Genomic DNA, 12,455 nt, shown 5'->3' on the forward strand with positions numbered 1-12,455 from the left:
AAGGAAGGTCGGGCAGTGGTTGTGCCATAAAGAACATCACTAGGTACAGGAGGAGCATCCATGGTATCCTAGGCAGGTGGGATGGTAAGATGGGGCTTTGGTAGTTTGAGGGTCTGTATGCCACTGTTGTGGGTGAGCCTGCAGTTGGTGCAAGTGTCTGGGGGTCTGATGTTTGTGTCTGACTTGTCTCACTTTGGTGCATGCTCAGTTTGTGCGTGTGAGCTAGCCCTAGTGAGGGTTGTGAGTGTCTGGTCGGTGGCTGCATCTATGTGAATTTTTCTGCATTTGGGGGGTGTTGTGGTGTATGAACTCCACAAATATTTCACATATTTAAACCAAGGACATTCCGGTTCAGTGTCTGAGACAGAAACCTCACTACATCATCATTTTACAGCATAGTGTTTATATCATGACAATAGCATGAAGGGAGATCTCTATGACTATGTATCACCAAATAGCTAAGATATATCCATGTACTTGTCTTTGTGAGGAAACCAACATGTCATCCATCTGGAATGTAAATTGCATTACACAAGTACAAGAAATTATTATTTTTACTACTAAGATCATCCATCATGAATAACTTAAACATGTGTTCAATAGCTTTTCAGTCTCTTGTACAATTCGACAATATAAGCATGGACACATGTATGCAGATTTACATCAGATCATCAGTCCAATTAGGTGTCTTACCTTGATTCATGTGTGCCATGCATGCAATCTGACATGTCAGAAATGTTCTCTGACAACATACACAGTATTGTTTGAGCAACATTCCAGAACATGAATACATACATGGTCTGTGTGGGACATCTTGTACACACATCACATCATACATGAGTATGTGACATGACACATAATTTCTCCAGGTATTACTATAAGTACAAAATAAGTAATTTACCTTCACTCATTTTTGGATCTTGGACATATGTAATGTATGGTGCAGATTCACTACCAATACATGCTTGAATCCCCACACCTATACTCAGTTGTGACAGGAGTCAATACTCTAAGCTCACAGTCAAACTCTGTAGAATGTTTACCCCTCTGTAGTTGCTGTTGGGCCTTCAACAACCTATCGAGCTCTGGGTAGGCCACCGCCATGATAAGCCTCCTGATGGGGTCAGTTTCCAGACCGCGCCTCTAGGACCTGCGGAGTACTCCACTACCTGGACTTGAGCAATCTTATGGGTCCAGTATCTTATGTCCTCCTACCTTGTCTTGTAGTGGGTGCTGCGCCGGCGATAGAACCCAAGGGACCACCGCTTTCGGGCAATGGCTTTCCATAATGGCTTATTCTGATTGGCGTTGACCAGTATACACAGAAGAGATGAAGCACGAGATTGCAACAACAAATTCAAATTGCAAACTTCATCAATTTAAAATTTAAAAGGATCAAGCATTATGAATAAGCATGTGGAATCTCACCACACAACAAAGGTACTCCACGCAATTTAAACTCCATCTCCAACTGTTGACACAATCTGCAAAAACAAGTTGTACGACACTTCACCCTTCTGGTGTAATGCACTAGCTAACACAGCCTATCTAATACGTGGAATGCATTGGAATGCATGTCTTTTAGTATTGTACCCTGCTGTAGTTTACATGTGCAAATCACACAATAATGGGTAATCATGTAGGGGAGGACACTGGAACATGTTAGCATACACCCTGTAGTCACCTGACACTCAACATACACATGCCTCACAGAGCCTAGCACTGGGGTGCATACTGACTACTACCATGAGAAGGCACAATGCATGGATTTGTATGTGTCACAGTCATAGAACTACTCATACATGGCAATCATATGTTGGCCAATCATATAGATCACATACCAACAGAAGCAGACATATTTTCAGGTTGTGAATCACGTCATGACACATACCCACTTCCATATTAGGTACTCACACATGAAGGGCCCATAGAGAAATCCAAAAGTAGTTTGTACCTGCTTAATCACAACCAGATCTAGAATAAAAAAAATACAAACAAGTCAACTTGTGACACCTGCAGTGCACACAATTTTTTGGGGTAGAATGTAATTGAGTATGTGACCAATACCCGCAACATTGACTGAGTATAAACTCTGTTAACAAAATCAGGTTTAGCAGACAATCACCACGTGAAAAACTACATTAATCTTCATTGAAATCAACATCGCAAGATATTTGCTGACAGGATTACTCCTGCTGAACTTATTACTAACATGTTGAATACAGGGAGTACAAATTTACACACACATGAAGGTTTTCAGAATACTCAGCTCAGACAATGTAATTTCACATGGTAATCAATAGGCATCATACATACACAATCCATGATCACCAAAACACACTTACTTCACATTAACAACACATTTACATAATCACAAATGCATATGTGCATTTCGGGCACATGCATCATGTGACACAACTAGGTGTGGGAGTAGTGGGTAGACTTTGGAGTTTCACAAATACCATAGTTTAATGAGTATGAAAAAAAGTACTTGATATATGTAGTAAATATATGTGATCAAACCTCAATTGATATTGAAGGGACCATCACATGACTAACATACACCATAGACTCCGGAATTCAAACCATTTAACAAGCTTTCTCACCATTCCAATATACAAGTATGTCCATAAGCTGCTTTCCTTCTACGTTACGTTACGTTACGTTAAAATTATTTGTAACGCGCACTATCACCATCGGTTTCTTGGCGCTTATTGACAGGTAACGTGAGCCAGGAAGGGAGGGTTATTCATATGCGGATTGAAAGAGCAGGGTTTTTAACAATCTGCGGAAACAGTCGTATTTTGGGCAGAGACGGAGTGAGGGTGGCAGAGAATTCCAGGTGGACGAGGCCAGGACCGAAAAGCTCAGACCACCGTGCTTTTTTCTTTTAAATTTGGGGACATCAAGGAGATTTAGTGATGCTGAATGAAGAACTCTAGAAGGGATGTGACGGGATAAGGCCAAAGAGATGAACACGGGGGCTGCATCCGAAAGGGCCTTAAAGGTAGTACATGCCAGTTTGAAAGTGCAGCGTTTGGAAACAGGGAGCCAATGCAGACTGCGGAGGAGGGGAGTGACGTGCTGGTGTTTGGGCTGGCGGAAAATCAGGCGAGCGGCCTGATTCTGCACCAGCTGAAGTCGGTGAAGGTGATATGCAGGAATTCCTGCGTACAAGATGTTGGCATAGTCGAGCCTGGAGGTGATGAGCGCAATGACAACTAGGGTCAGGGCTTCTTTGGTGAGAAACCTACTGATCTTGCGGATCCGCCTGAGGTGGAAGAAACAGGCAGAGGTGACCGCGTTGATTTGCGGTCTCATTGATAGATCTTCAGAAATGATCACCCCCAGGCTTTTCACTGAGCTCACGGGAGTGGGTGCTGTCCCCAGAGATGTTGGCCAGAAGGTGGAATTCCATGGGTGGTTGGGGCCTCCTACCAGGACAAGCTCAGTTTTGGTAGGGTTCAGCTTTAAGTGGCTGTGATACATCCACTCCGCAATGGTCAGCATGGTGGACTGGAAGTTCATACGGGAGGAAGGAAGGGAGTCTATGGGAAAAATTAACTGGAGGTCGTCCGCGTAGTTGAAAATTGTGACCGGGGAGTTGCAGAGGGAGGCTAAAAGAGGTTGGAGGTACAAATTAAAAAGGAGGGGGGATAGTGCAGATCCCTGTGGGACACCGCAGGGAAGGGAAGTGTAGGATGCGGAAAAGGTGGAGAGGTGAACGGACTGTGAACGCTGACAAAGGAAAGACCTGAGCCAGTCGAGGGCCACTCCCTGGATGCCGGCGTTATGGACACGGTCGATCAAGATGGTGTGATCGACCGTGTCGAATGCCGCCGAAAGATCTAATAGGACAAGGGCTTGAGAGATGTTTTTGTCAGCGCCCTTCCTGAGGGTGTCCATGACTGCTACTATGACCACCTCGGTGGAGTGGAGGGGTCTGAATCCCGCTTGTTGAGGGTCTAAGAAGGAAGATTTCTCTATAAAAGAGCTCAGGCAGCGGGTAACGTGGGTCTTCAGAATCTTTCCTAGGTAGGGGAGGAGGGAGATGGGTCTATAGTTACTGAGTATTGTGGGATCTGCATTGGGTTTCTTTAAAATAGGTAAGACTGCAGCTTGCTTGAAGGAAGATGGGACCTCCCCGGTAGCGAGGGAGTTGTTAAGTAATGCTAGAGGGGGGCCTGGGCATGCAAGAAAGGCTTCTTCCAGAATCTGCGGGGGACAGCAGTCATTGGGGGATCCCGATCTGACTTTATGAAGGAGAGAGGCGAACTCTTGTAGAGATATAGGTGGGAACTCTGTCAAGGTACTGTTATTAGTAGGGGGAAGAGAAGGGGGAGTAGAAGATGCCGGAGTCGGAATGTTATTTTTTATTGTTGTAATTTTCTCTATGAAATAAGAGTTAAGCGAGTCACAGAGGATTTGGGTCGGCTGAGGTTGGGGGGTGACTCTGTCTGGCAGGGAGAGCTCATTTACGATTGAAAAAATATCTTTCGTTTTGTTGTTTGAGTCCAAGATTTTTTGTGAAAAATATGCAGTCTTGGCTGCCAGAATTGAGTGTTTATAAGATTTCAAGGTTACAGTGTAAACAAGTTTAAGCTGTGGGTCGTAGTGGCGACGCCAGCGGCGTTCAGTTTGCCGTAGGGCAAGTTTTTCCGCTTTGAGTTGGTCCGTAAACCAACGTTGTGCGTCGTGGTGGCGCTTAGTTTTAATTCTTTTGAGAGGGGCAGCTTTGTCACTAGCCTGACGCAGCCATTCATCAAGTTTGTCAGCCTGATTCTCTAGTGAGGTCAGGGGCATGGGTGCGTTAGAAGCCAGTGAGTCATGAAACTCAGGCAGATTGGCTCTTTTCCAGTTGCGAGCCATGATGTTTTTAATACGGGGGGGCGGACACAAAGTGTGCAGATGTAAGTGAAAGGAGATGAAATAATGGTCCGACCAGGAACAAGGGAAAACTAAAGGAGGTGAAATGTCAAGGTTAGATGTCCAGAACTGGTCAAGAATATGACCTTTTAGATGGGTGGGGGTGTGAATGTGTTGGGAGAGATTGATGCCTTTTAGAAGGTCTGTGAATTCCACCGACAGTTGGCTTTCGTGGACATCAGTTGGCCGGTAATTGAAGTCTCCGATCACCATGATATTAGCGTGGTTAATTGCTAATTGAGCGATAGCGTCGCTAAAGAGTTGGGGAAAGAGAGGCATAGAATCGGGGGGTCTGTATACGAGGACACATACAAAAGACGATTTAGGGGAGGTAAATTTTAGTGCCAGGAATTCAGTTTTAGGGATGGAGGTCACCGTGATTTCGGAAAAGATGTGTTCAGAGCGGATAATAGCCGCCACTCCGCCACCGGTCTTCCCAGCGGGCCGGTTGGCGTGCATGATGTAATATCCCGTAGGGAGTGCAGCGAGGATGTCGGGGGCTGAGTCTTCAGTAATCCAGGTTTCTGCTAGGAGAAGAATATCGATGGAGCTCTGATGCAGTAGTTGGAAAATCTCAAGCTAATGGCGAATGAGGGAACGGGTGTTAAGGTAGTAAATCAATAAAGAGGCGGAGATCTGTGGTACAGAGGGGGACGGATCGTGAATAGAAACAAGTGTCGAGAAGTCAGATGGAATAAAAATGCCACATATTTGAGCCGCTCTGGCAGCACAGGCAGGAATGGGTCCGGAGGACTTAAGTCTCAGGAGGTCAGCGGAGGAGTAAGAGTAGATTTGGGCATTGCGACAGGGCCCTGGGCCTGGTCGGCCGTGGACGGGCGCAGACGGGCTTGACTTGTGCGCGACTTCGGCGCGAAGTCGGCGCTCCCGCTGTGCTCGTCCGCTGCGCTTCCTCCACATCGCCATTAACTAGTAGTGGTTCGGCAGCGCTAGACCGCTAACCTGCGGATTTTCGGTGCAGGGCGGAAGTGTAGTAGCTACCAGGAAGTACCGCTCCTCGAGCTGGCCCTCCGCAACAAACGGCACAGAGCCGGGGCGGAACGGGGCCACGAGGCAAATGAAGTGCAGGTAAGAGTAGCAGGAATATTTCCAAAGACGAAGTGTCAGTTTCAATTTTAAAAAGGATTGTCAGGTGTGCTATTAAAATCAGCGACAGAAACAAACACAATGTACAGCTTCCTATTTTACAAATGCTATTCAGGCATCCTATTCAAGTCAGCAGCGAAAAATTAGGTATATGGCAGCATCCACAATCACACAACACAACCGCAGCCTGGATCGCCGCGAATGTCAATGGGCTGGGAGAGGAAAATGAGAGTTTTAGTAGTTGATAGGCTCGGCAGCGCTAGACCGCTAACCTGCGGATTTTCGGTGCAGGGTGGAAGTGTAGTAGCTACCAGGAAGTACCGCTCCTCGAGCTGGCCCTCCGCAACAAACGGCACAGAGCCGGGGCGGAACGGGGCCACGAGGCAAATGAAGTGCAGGTAAGAGTAGCAGGAATATTTCCAAAGACGAAGTGTCAGTTTCAATTTTAAAAAGGATTGTCAGGTGTGCTATTAAAATCAGCGACAGAAACAAACACAATGTACAGCTTCCTATTTTACAAATGCTATTCAGGCATGCTATTCAAGTCAGCAGCGAAAAATTAGGTATATGGCAGCATCCACAATCACACAACACAGCCGCAGCCTGGATCGCCGCGAATGTCTGTAGGATGTGTGCACTGGGTGCTCATGCACACTTTGCAATTGAAACTACACATATAAAATCTACACTGAATGACTAGTCATCAGCCACATCCAAGTACCACTGTATATCCAACATGTAGCAAAATGTTTTTGTTTTTGGACATTTTCTGAAACTACATTTCCTTACAGTATACACACTGGGAAAATGAGAATAGAGGAAGAAGACCTCTGTAACACCACCGTGTTCATTCATGGGAATGTCATGCTACAAGGGTTACACATGGTCAAAAAATGTATTCATCAGACAAATGCAATGATAGAGTACATAGTCCATGTGCACATCAACCCAATCATGCCCACTCATGTCCATTGGTAGCTAAACAAGCATTTGCAATGCAATAGGTCTCGCATTTCTCAGGGTTAGAGCTATTGGCATTGTAAATTACTATGTCTTTTACCTATGTGTTTTGGTTTGGAGTGTACAGAGGCACAGTTGCAACACTGCCTAGAGAATTTAGAATGATGAATTACCAATGAGACCATAGAAGCAGCTAGCAGCGCTTTCTAGAGGACTAAGATTGAGGAATTCCTACTGGGACCAGAGACACAGCTGCAGGGTAAACACCCATTATAACAAATCTTTTACCACAACTACCATCACCCTGTATACCACCACAAAGCAACTACCAATACTCTGCAATGCCATTACAATGCATGGCATTACATTTTATATGCTTTTACCACGCATGCTTTTATAACAAAATTCGTTGTAAATGCATGAATGGTAAAGGCATATGTTTTTTATATGTAAATATAAGTTAAGTATAGGGTTTTGGGGTGTACGGGTATATGCTTTGGGGTTCAGGGGTTCAGGGGTAATTTTAGGGTTAAGGGTTTGTTTGGGTTTTGGGGCGCTGGGGTATTTTTAGAGTTCAGGGTGGGTTTTGGGTTAAACAGGGTATTTGTAGGGTGGGTTAGGGTTTTGGGGTGCACAGGGTAATTTGAGGGTTCACGGTGGGTTTAGGTTTTGGAGTACTAGGGTATTTTTAGGGGTCAGGGTGGGTTAGGGTTTTGGGGTGAAGGGGTATTTTTAGGGATCAGGGTGGGTTTGAGATTTGGGGTGCACAGGGTAACTTTAGGGTACAGGGTGGTTTTGGGGTGCCAATGGTAATTTAAGATTTTAGTGGGTATGGGTATTGGGGTGGTATGGATAATTTAACAATTTTGGCGGAGTTTACTCATTGGGATACAAATGGACAGTTATGGGTTAATAGGGATATTTTAAAATAATGAATAAATATATATATATATATATATATATATATATATATATATATATATATATATATATATATATATATATATATATATATATATTACCTACTGGCGGTCGCCAGTAGGTATATATAGTTAGGATTTTTTCTCTATGGGTTTTTTGAAAATTCTATGTCTAATAACTTTGCCGTTTGTGGACGGAATTGGCTGAAATTTTCAGGAAAATGGCACATTTTGTTTCTGAGCAGCCTTTGAAAATTTGGGGGGGGTTCGTCAAGGGGGGGCCGAGAAAAAAGGGGGGTCCCAAAACGCGTTTTTCCCATGTTAATTTCCATAGGGCGGTTGGCCTCACTTTTAGCCCGAACGGCTGAATGGATTTGCACGAAACTTGGCAAAATTGTAGGGACTGGTAGCCCGATGTGCCTTTTGTAGGTCTCAATATATGTGCTCCAGTGGATTTTGAGAAATTAAAGTTTAAAAAAAGATATATATCTGTAAGCGCGGACCAGGCAGCGCACTGGTTCGCGGACTTTTCGCGCAACGGAGCTTTGTGAAGCGAAGCTGATTGGTTCTCCGGCGTCTGTCAACATTCCAAACAGTCCGTAGCGGCCGCCATCTTGTCTCTCGGTAGGATCGAGAGACAAGAGGAGGTCAAAACAAAGGGGGAAATAACTATAAGGGGGCATAGTAGATCCTCGCTGACCCCCTAGGTTTGATGTGGAGGTTTTAAAAGGGCCCCGCGGGGCAAAAAAAAATAATAATAATAATAATCGAACGGCTGAATGGATTTGCACGAAACTTGGCAAAATTGTAGGGACTGGTAGCCCGATGTGCCTTTGCTAGGTCTCAATATATGTGCTCCAGTGGATTTTGAGAAATTAACGTTAAAAAAAAAGTATATATCTGTAACAGCGCACCGCTTCGCGTACTTTTCGCGTTACGGAGCTTTGCGAAGCGAAGCTGATTGGCTCTCCGGTGTCTGTAAACATTCCAAACAGTCCGTAGCGGCCGCCATCTTGTCTCTCGGTAGGATCGAACAGCTGAATGGATTTGCACGAAACTTGGAAAAATTGTAGGGACTGGTAGCCCGATGTGCCTTTGCTAGGTCTCAATATATGTGCTTCAGTGCATTTTGAGAAATTAACGTTCAGAAACAAGATATATATCTGTAACAGCGCTCCGCTTCGCGGAGATAAAATTATATGTGTATTACCTAGCTGTTGCTTTTGTTGATTATTTTTTTATTTTTTTTATTTTTTAAGGATTGTTTATTGTGTTTCATAATTTATTAAACTTTCTAACGCGGCGCGTCATATGACGCATTACGCGACAACGCAGGTCCAGAATATAGTCAAAATGTCTCCACCAACCAGCGGACGGCACACAACCCCTTTCAGCAGGCTAAATAGTTCTGTTAAATGACAACAGAAGGGACAGGCAACAAGAACCATCAGTCAAAGAGGGGAGGGCAAGTTCTTCTCTACCGGGTGACGTTGGAGCGCTACCGGAACTGATCGAATTGGTAGTCTACAGTGTTTCTGGATGTTTCAGACTGAAGCTGGCGTTAGCATGAGAGCACCACCATTTCGTAGCTCCGTCGTGGCCATTCCACGAGCAATCATGCTAGGCGCTCCCCACCAGAAGCCTGCGGGAGTCAGGGGCCCCCAAGACTTTTGTAGAATCTTCAAGGATGAGGGGACGCTTTCGAGAATGGAGCCCAAGCTCTAGCAGACAAGCGTCCGAGTTCCAAGGTGTCGCAGGCCCATTTAGTGGACCACGCCCAAATCTGAAGAGATGGCCGCCATTTTGAGAGTCCTGTGGCAGCCGCCTATCGCTGCACCGCAAGAGCGGGAGCAACTCAAGTACATGGTGAGCGAGACGCTGTAGTCGAAAGAGCGGGCGGTAAACAGCTGAATAGCGGAAGAGGCACAGTGTAGCAAAAGCGGGCTGAATGGCAAATGAAACGGAAAAGGGGTGCCCCACTACAGCGTGTCTTTAGGTGAAACGGATTGTGGGACAAGGTGAAGAATGGAAGAGTCACCAAAAGGAAAAAAGTTCCGCTTGACCCCGGGAGCCGGCCACCTATGTCGGGGGCGATCTCAGGCAAAACCAGGGCAACACGACTTGGGGAGGGGGCCGGAGCCAAGCGCCCCCTCCGAGTCCGCGACATGACACCTTCCCTCGGGGGCCTCCGTCAAGCGGTTCAGGGTGGCACCGCATCACAACAGCCCCCACTTACTTTAAGAATAGTGAAGATGAAGCAATTGCAAATAGGCTTCAGACAATGTTACAAGCACTCCTCAAAACTTTGAACTTTCAGAGTGCATGAGTTGGGACAGCGAGGGGTGATTTGGTTTCTCGGACTGTTTTTCTGGTCTCTCACCACTGGCATACTTTAACGTTTTCTTGTTTCTAGGACATTAATAGGTTTTATCATTACGTTATGTTATCGTTTCTTTGTTTGTTGTTTAATAAAAGTTCATGTTCATCAGTGGCCTACTGATTTTCGTTTTCCTATTTTTTTCTTTCCAGGTTGTTTCATGGTAAAGTTTCTGTTAACAGGATACAGTGATCACTTCGTTATTATTGCATATGTCCTTTTCACTAGGGGTGCTCTCTGGTCGGGCCAGATGACGTATCTCTAGTAAATGGTCCGGGTGAAAAAGGTGCATCAATCAGTGGGGAGTAGATAGGCATGACAGATTACAACGGGGGAGAAAGGTCCGCATTACGTACCCTTTCACTACTTGCAAAGATTTTCCTACGTTTATTTGCAAACAGGGAATACCTCCAAAAAGAACTAATTCCCAAACAGTCAATGTTCGGACAATCAATCAATCAATGAGGAATGAAATAGGTACGACGTGTTAAAGGCTTGCGTTACCTACCCTTCACTATCTGCAAAGGGAGATAGAATATTCCTATTCTTCCTCGTTTGCAGGTAGAGAAGATCGTTAAGAGAATTAACTTCGAACAATTCAATGCTCGATTGAAACAATCAACAAGGGGTACTGTGAACACAAATGAACGCCGCTTATATACATACGCATTGCTATTTTCAACAGGTTGTTCCTAATGTTTCTATTTTAGCGAGGTCAAAAGAGATCCCATTAGTGGCCTACTGATTTTGCTCGATTCCTTTTGTTTTTTTACACGATTTTTCGCTATCTGCAAAGACTAAACAGAGTATTGCGACTCTGTGCTTGTTTGTAAATAGAGAATGAACCAAAGAGAACAATCAATCAAATGGAGAGAGAAGCAGGCACGACGGATTACAAAGGGGGAAAGGGCTGCGTTAACTACCCTTCACTATCTGCAAAGAGAGAGTACTCCTAATAGAAATGAGGGGTGGGGGGCAGCAATCAAAGCAGATCAGTGTGCATAAACACGAAGAAAAAAATTTCTTACCACGTACTTGACATTCGACAGCTTATGATATTTGCTATTAAAAAACCATTGAAATTCACTGAAAAAACCATAGGTTATAGACCATATATAGTTAGGAATTAGCATTTACAAAACCTTGAAAATTCACTGAAAAAACCATAGGTTATAGACCATATATAGTTAGGAATTAACATTTAAAAAACCTTATTTTACTCACACAAAACCATTGAAATTCCATATATAGTTAGTTGCACTAACTATATATTGCGCACCCGCAATCCACTGCTGATGATGTCACATATTACATCATTCATGACATGGTCAGTGACATCACTGATGACATCACTGATGACATCTCAAATGACATCACTGATGACATCACTGATGACATCTCATTTGACATCAATGACCACATCACTGATGATATCATTCATGTGACAATACAATGCATCTCCTCACATTTTAATATAACCTCTGTTTCACCCAGTGTTAAAAACAGAGTATAATTTTTGAAACCATTGACACACCAATACTAGTTACTACATACGTACTCACTGATTCCTACGTCTACACACACATTCACTCATTCACCCATACAATCATTCATACATACAATCACTCATCTTTACAACACTATCATATGCACTCATAAACCTATACAGACACTCACACTCTGCCACTCATCCATGGAGTTACTCACACACCTAGTCAGTCCTGTAAAGAATCAATCACACTTCCATTTTCTTGTCTATACAGTTAAACATAGAGCACCTTACATTTTCAAACATATAGTAACACATACTTACTTTCTTATACAATCATTGATACTGATCTGCACAGAGTCACACACCTCCCAGCCAGCCACACACACACTCAGTCTCCCATACAAATACTTGGACAATCAATCAATAACCCATATAGTTAATCATATAGCTACTGATCAACACATGCAGTAGTTTACAGAACAACAGACATAATGATGCACAAATTAAGACAGTTTAGTCACTAACCCATGCACTCAGTGAGACACATTTAATCACTCACTCATACATTCAGTCATGCACCTACTAAATCCTTCGTCCAGACAGTTATACATCTACTCATTCTTCAATATCTAAAACATATTTAAACTTTACAGAAACACACAGTCACTGGATGATG

The sequence above is a fragment of the Lissotriton helveticus genome, chromosome 4_1, assembly GCF_964261635.1.
Source record: "Lissotriton helveticus chromosome 4_1, aLisHel1.1, whole genome shotgun sequence".
Lineage (NCBI taxonomy): Eukaryota > Metazoa > Chordata > Amphibia > Caudata > Salamandridae > Lissotriton > Lissotriton helveticus.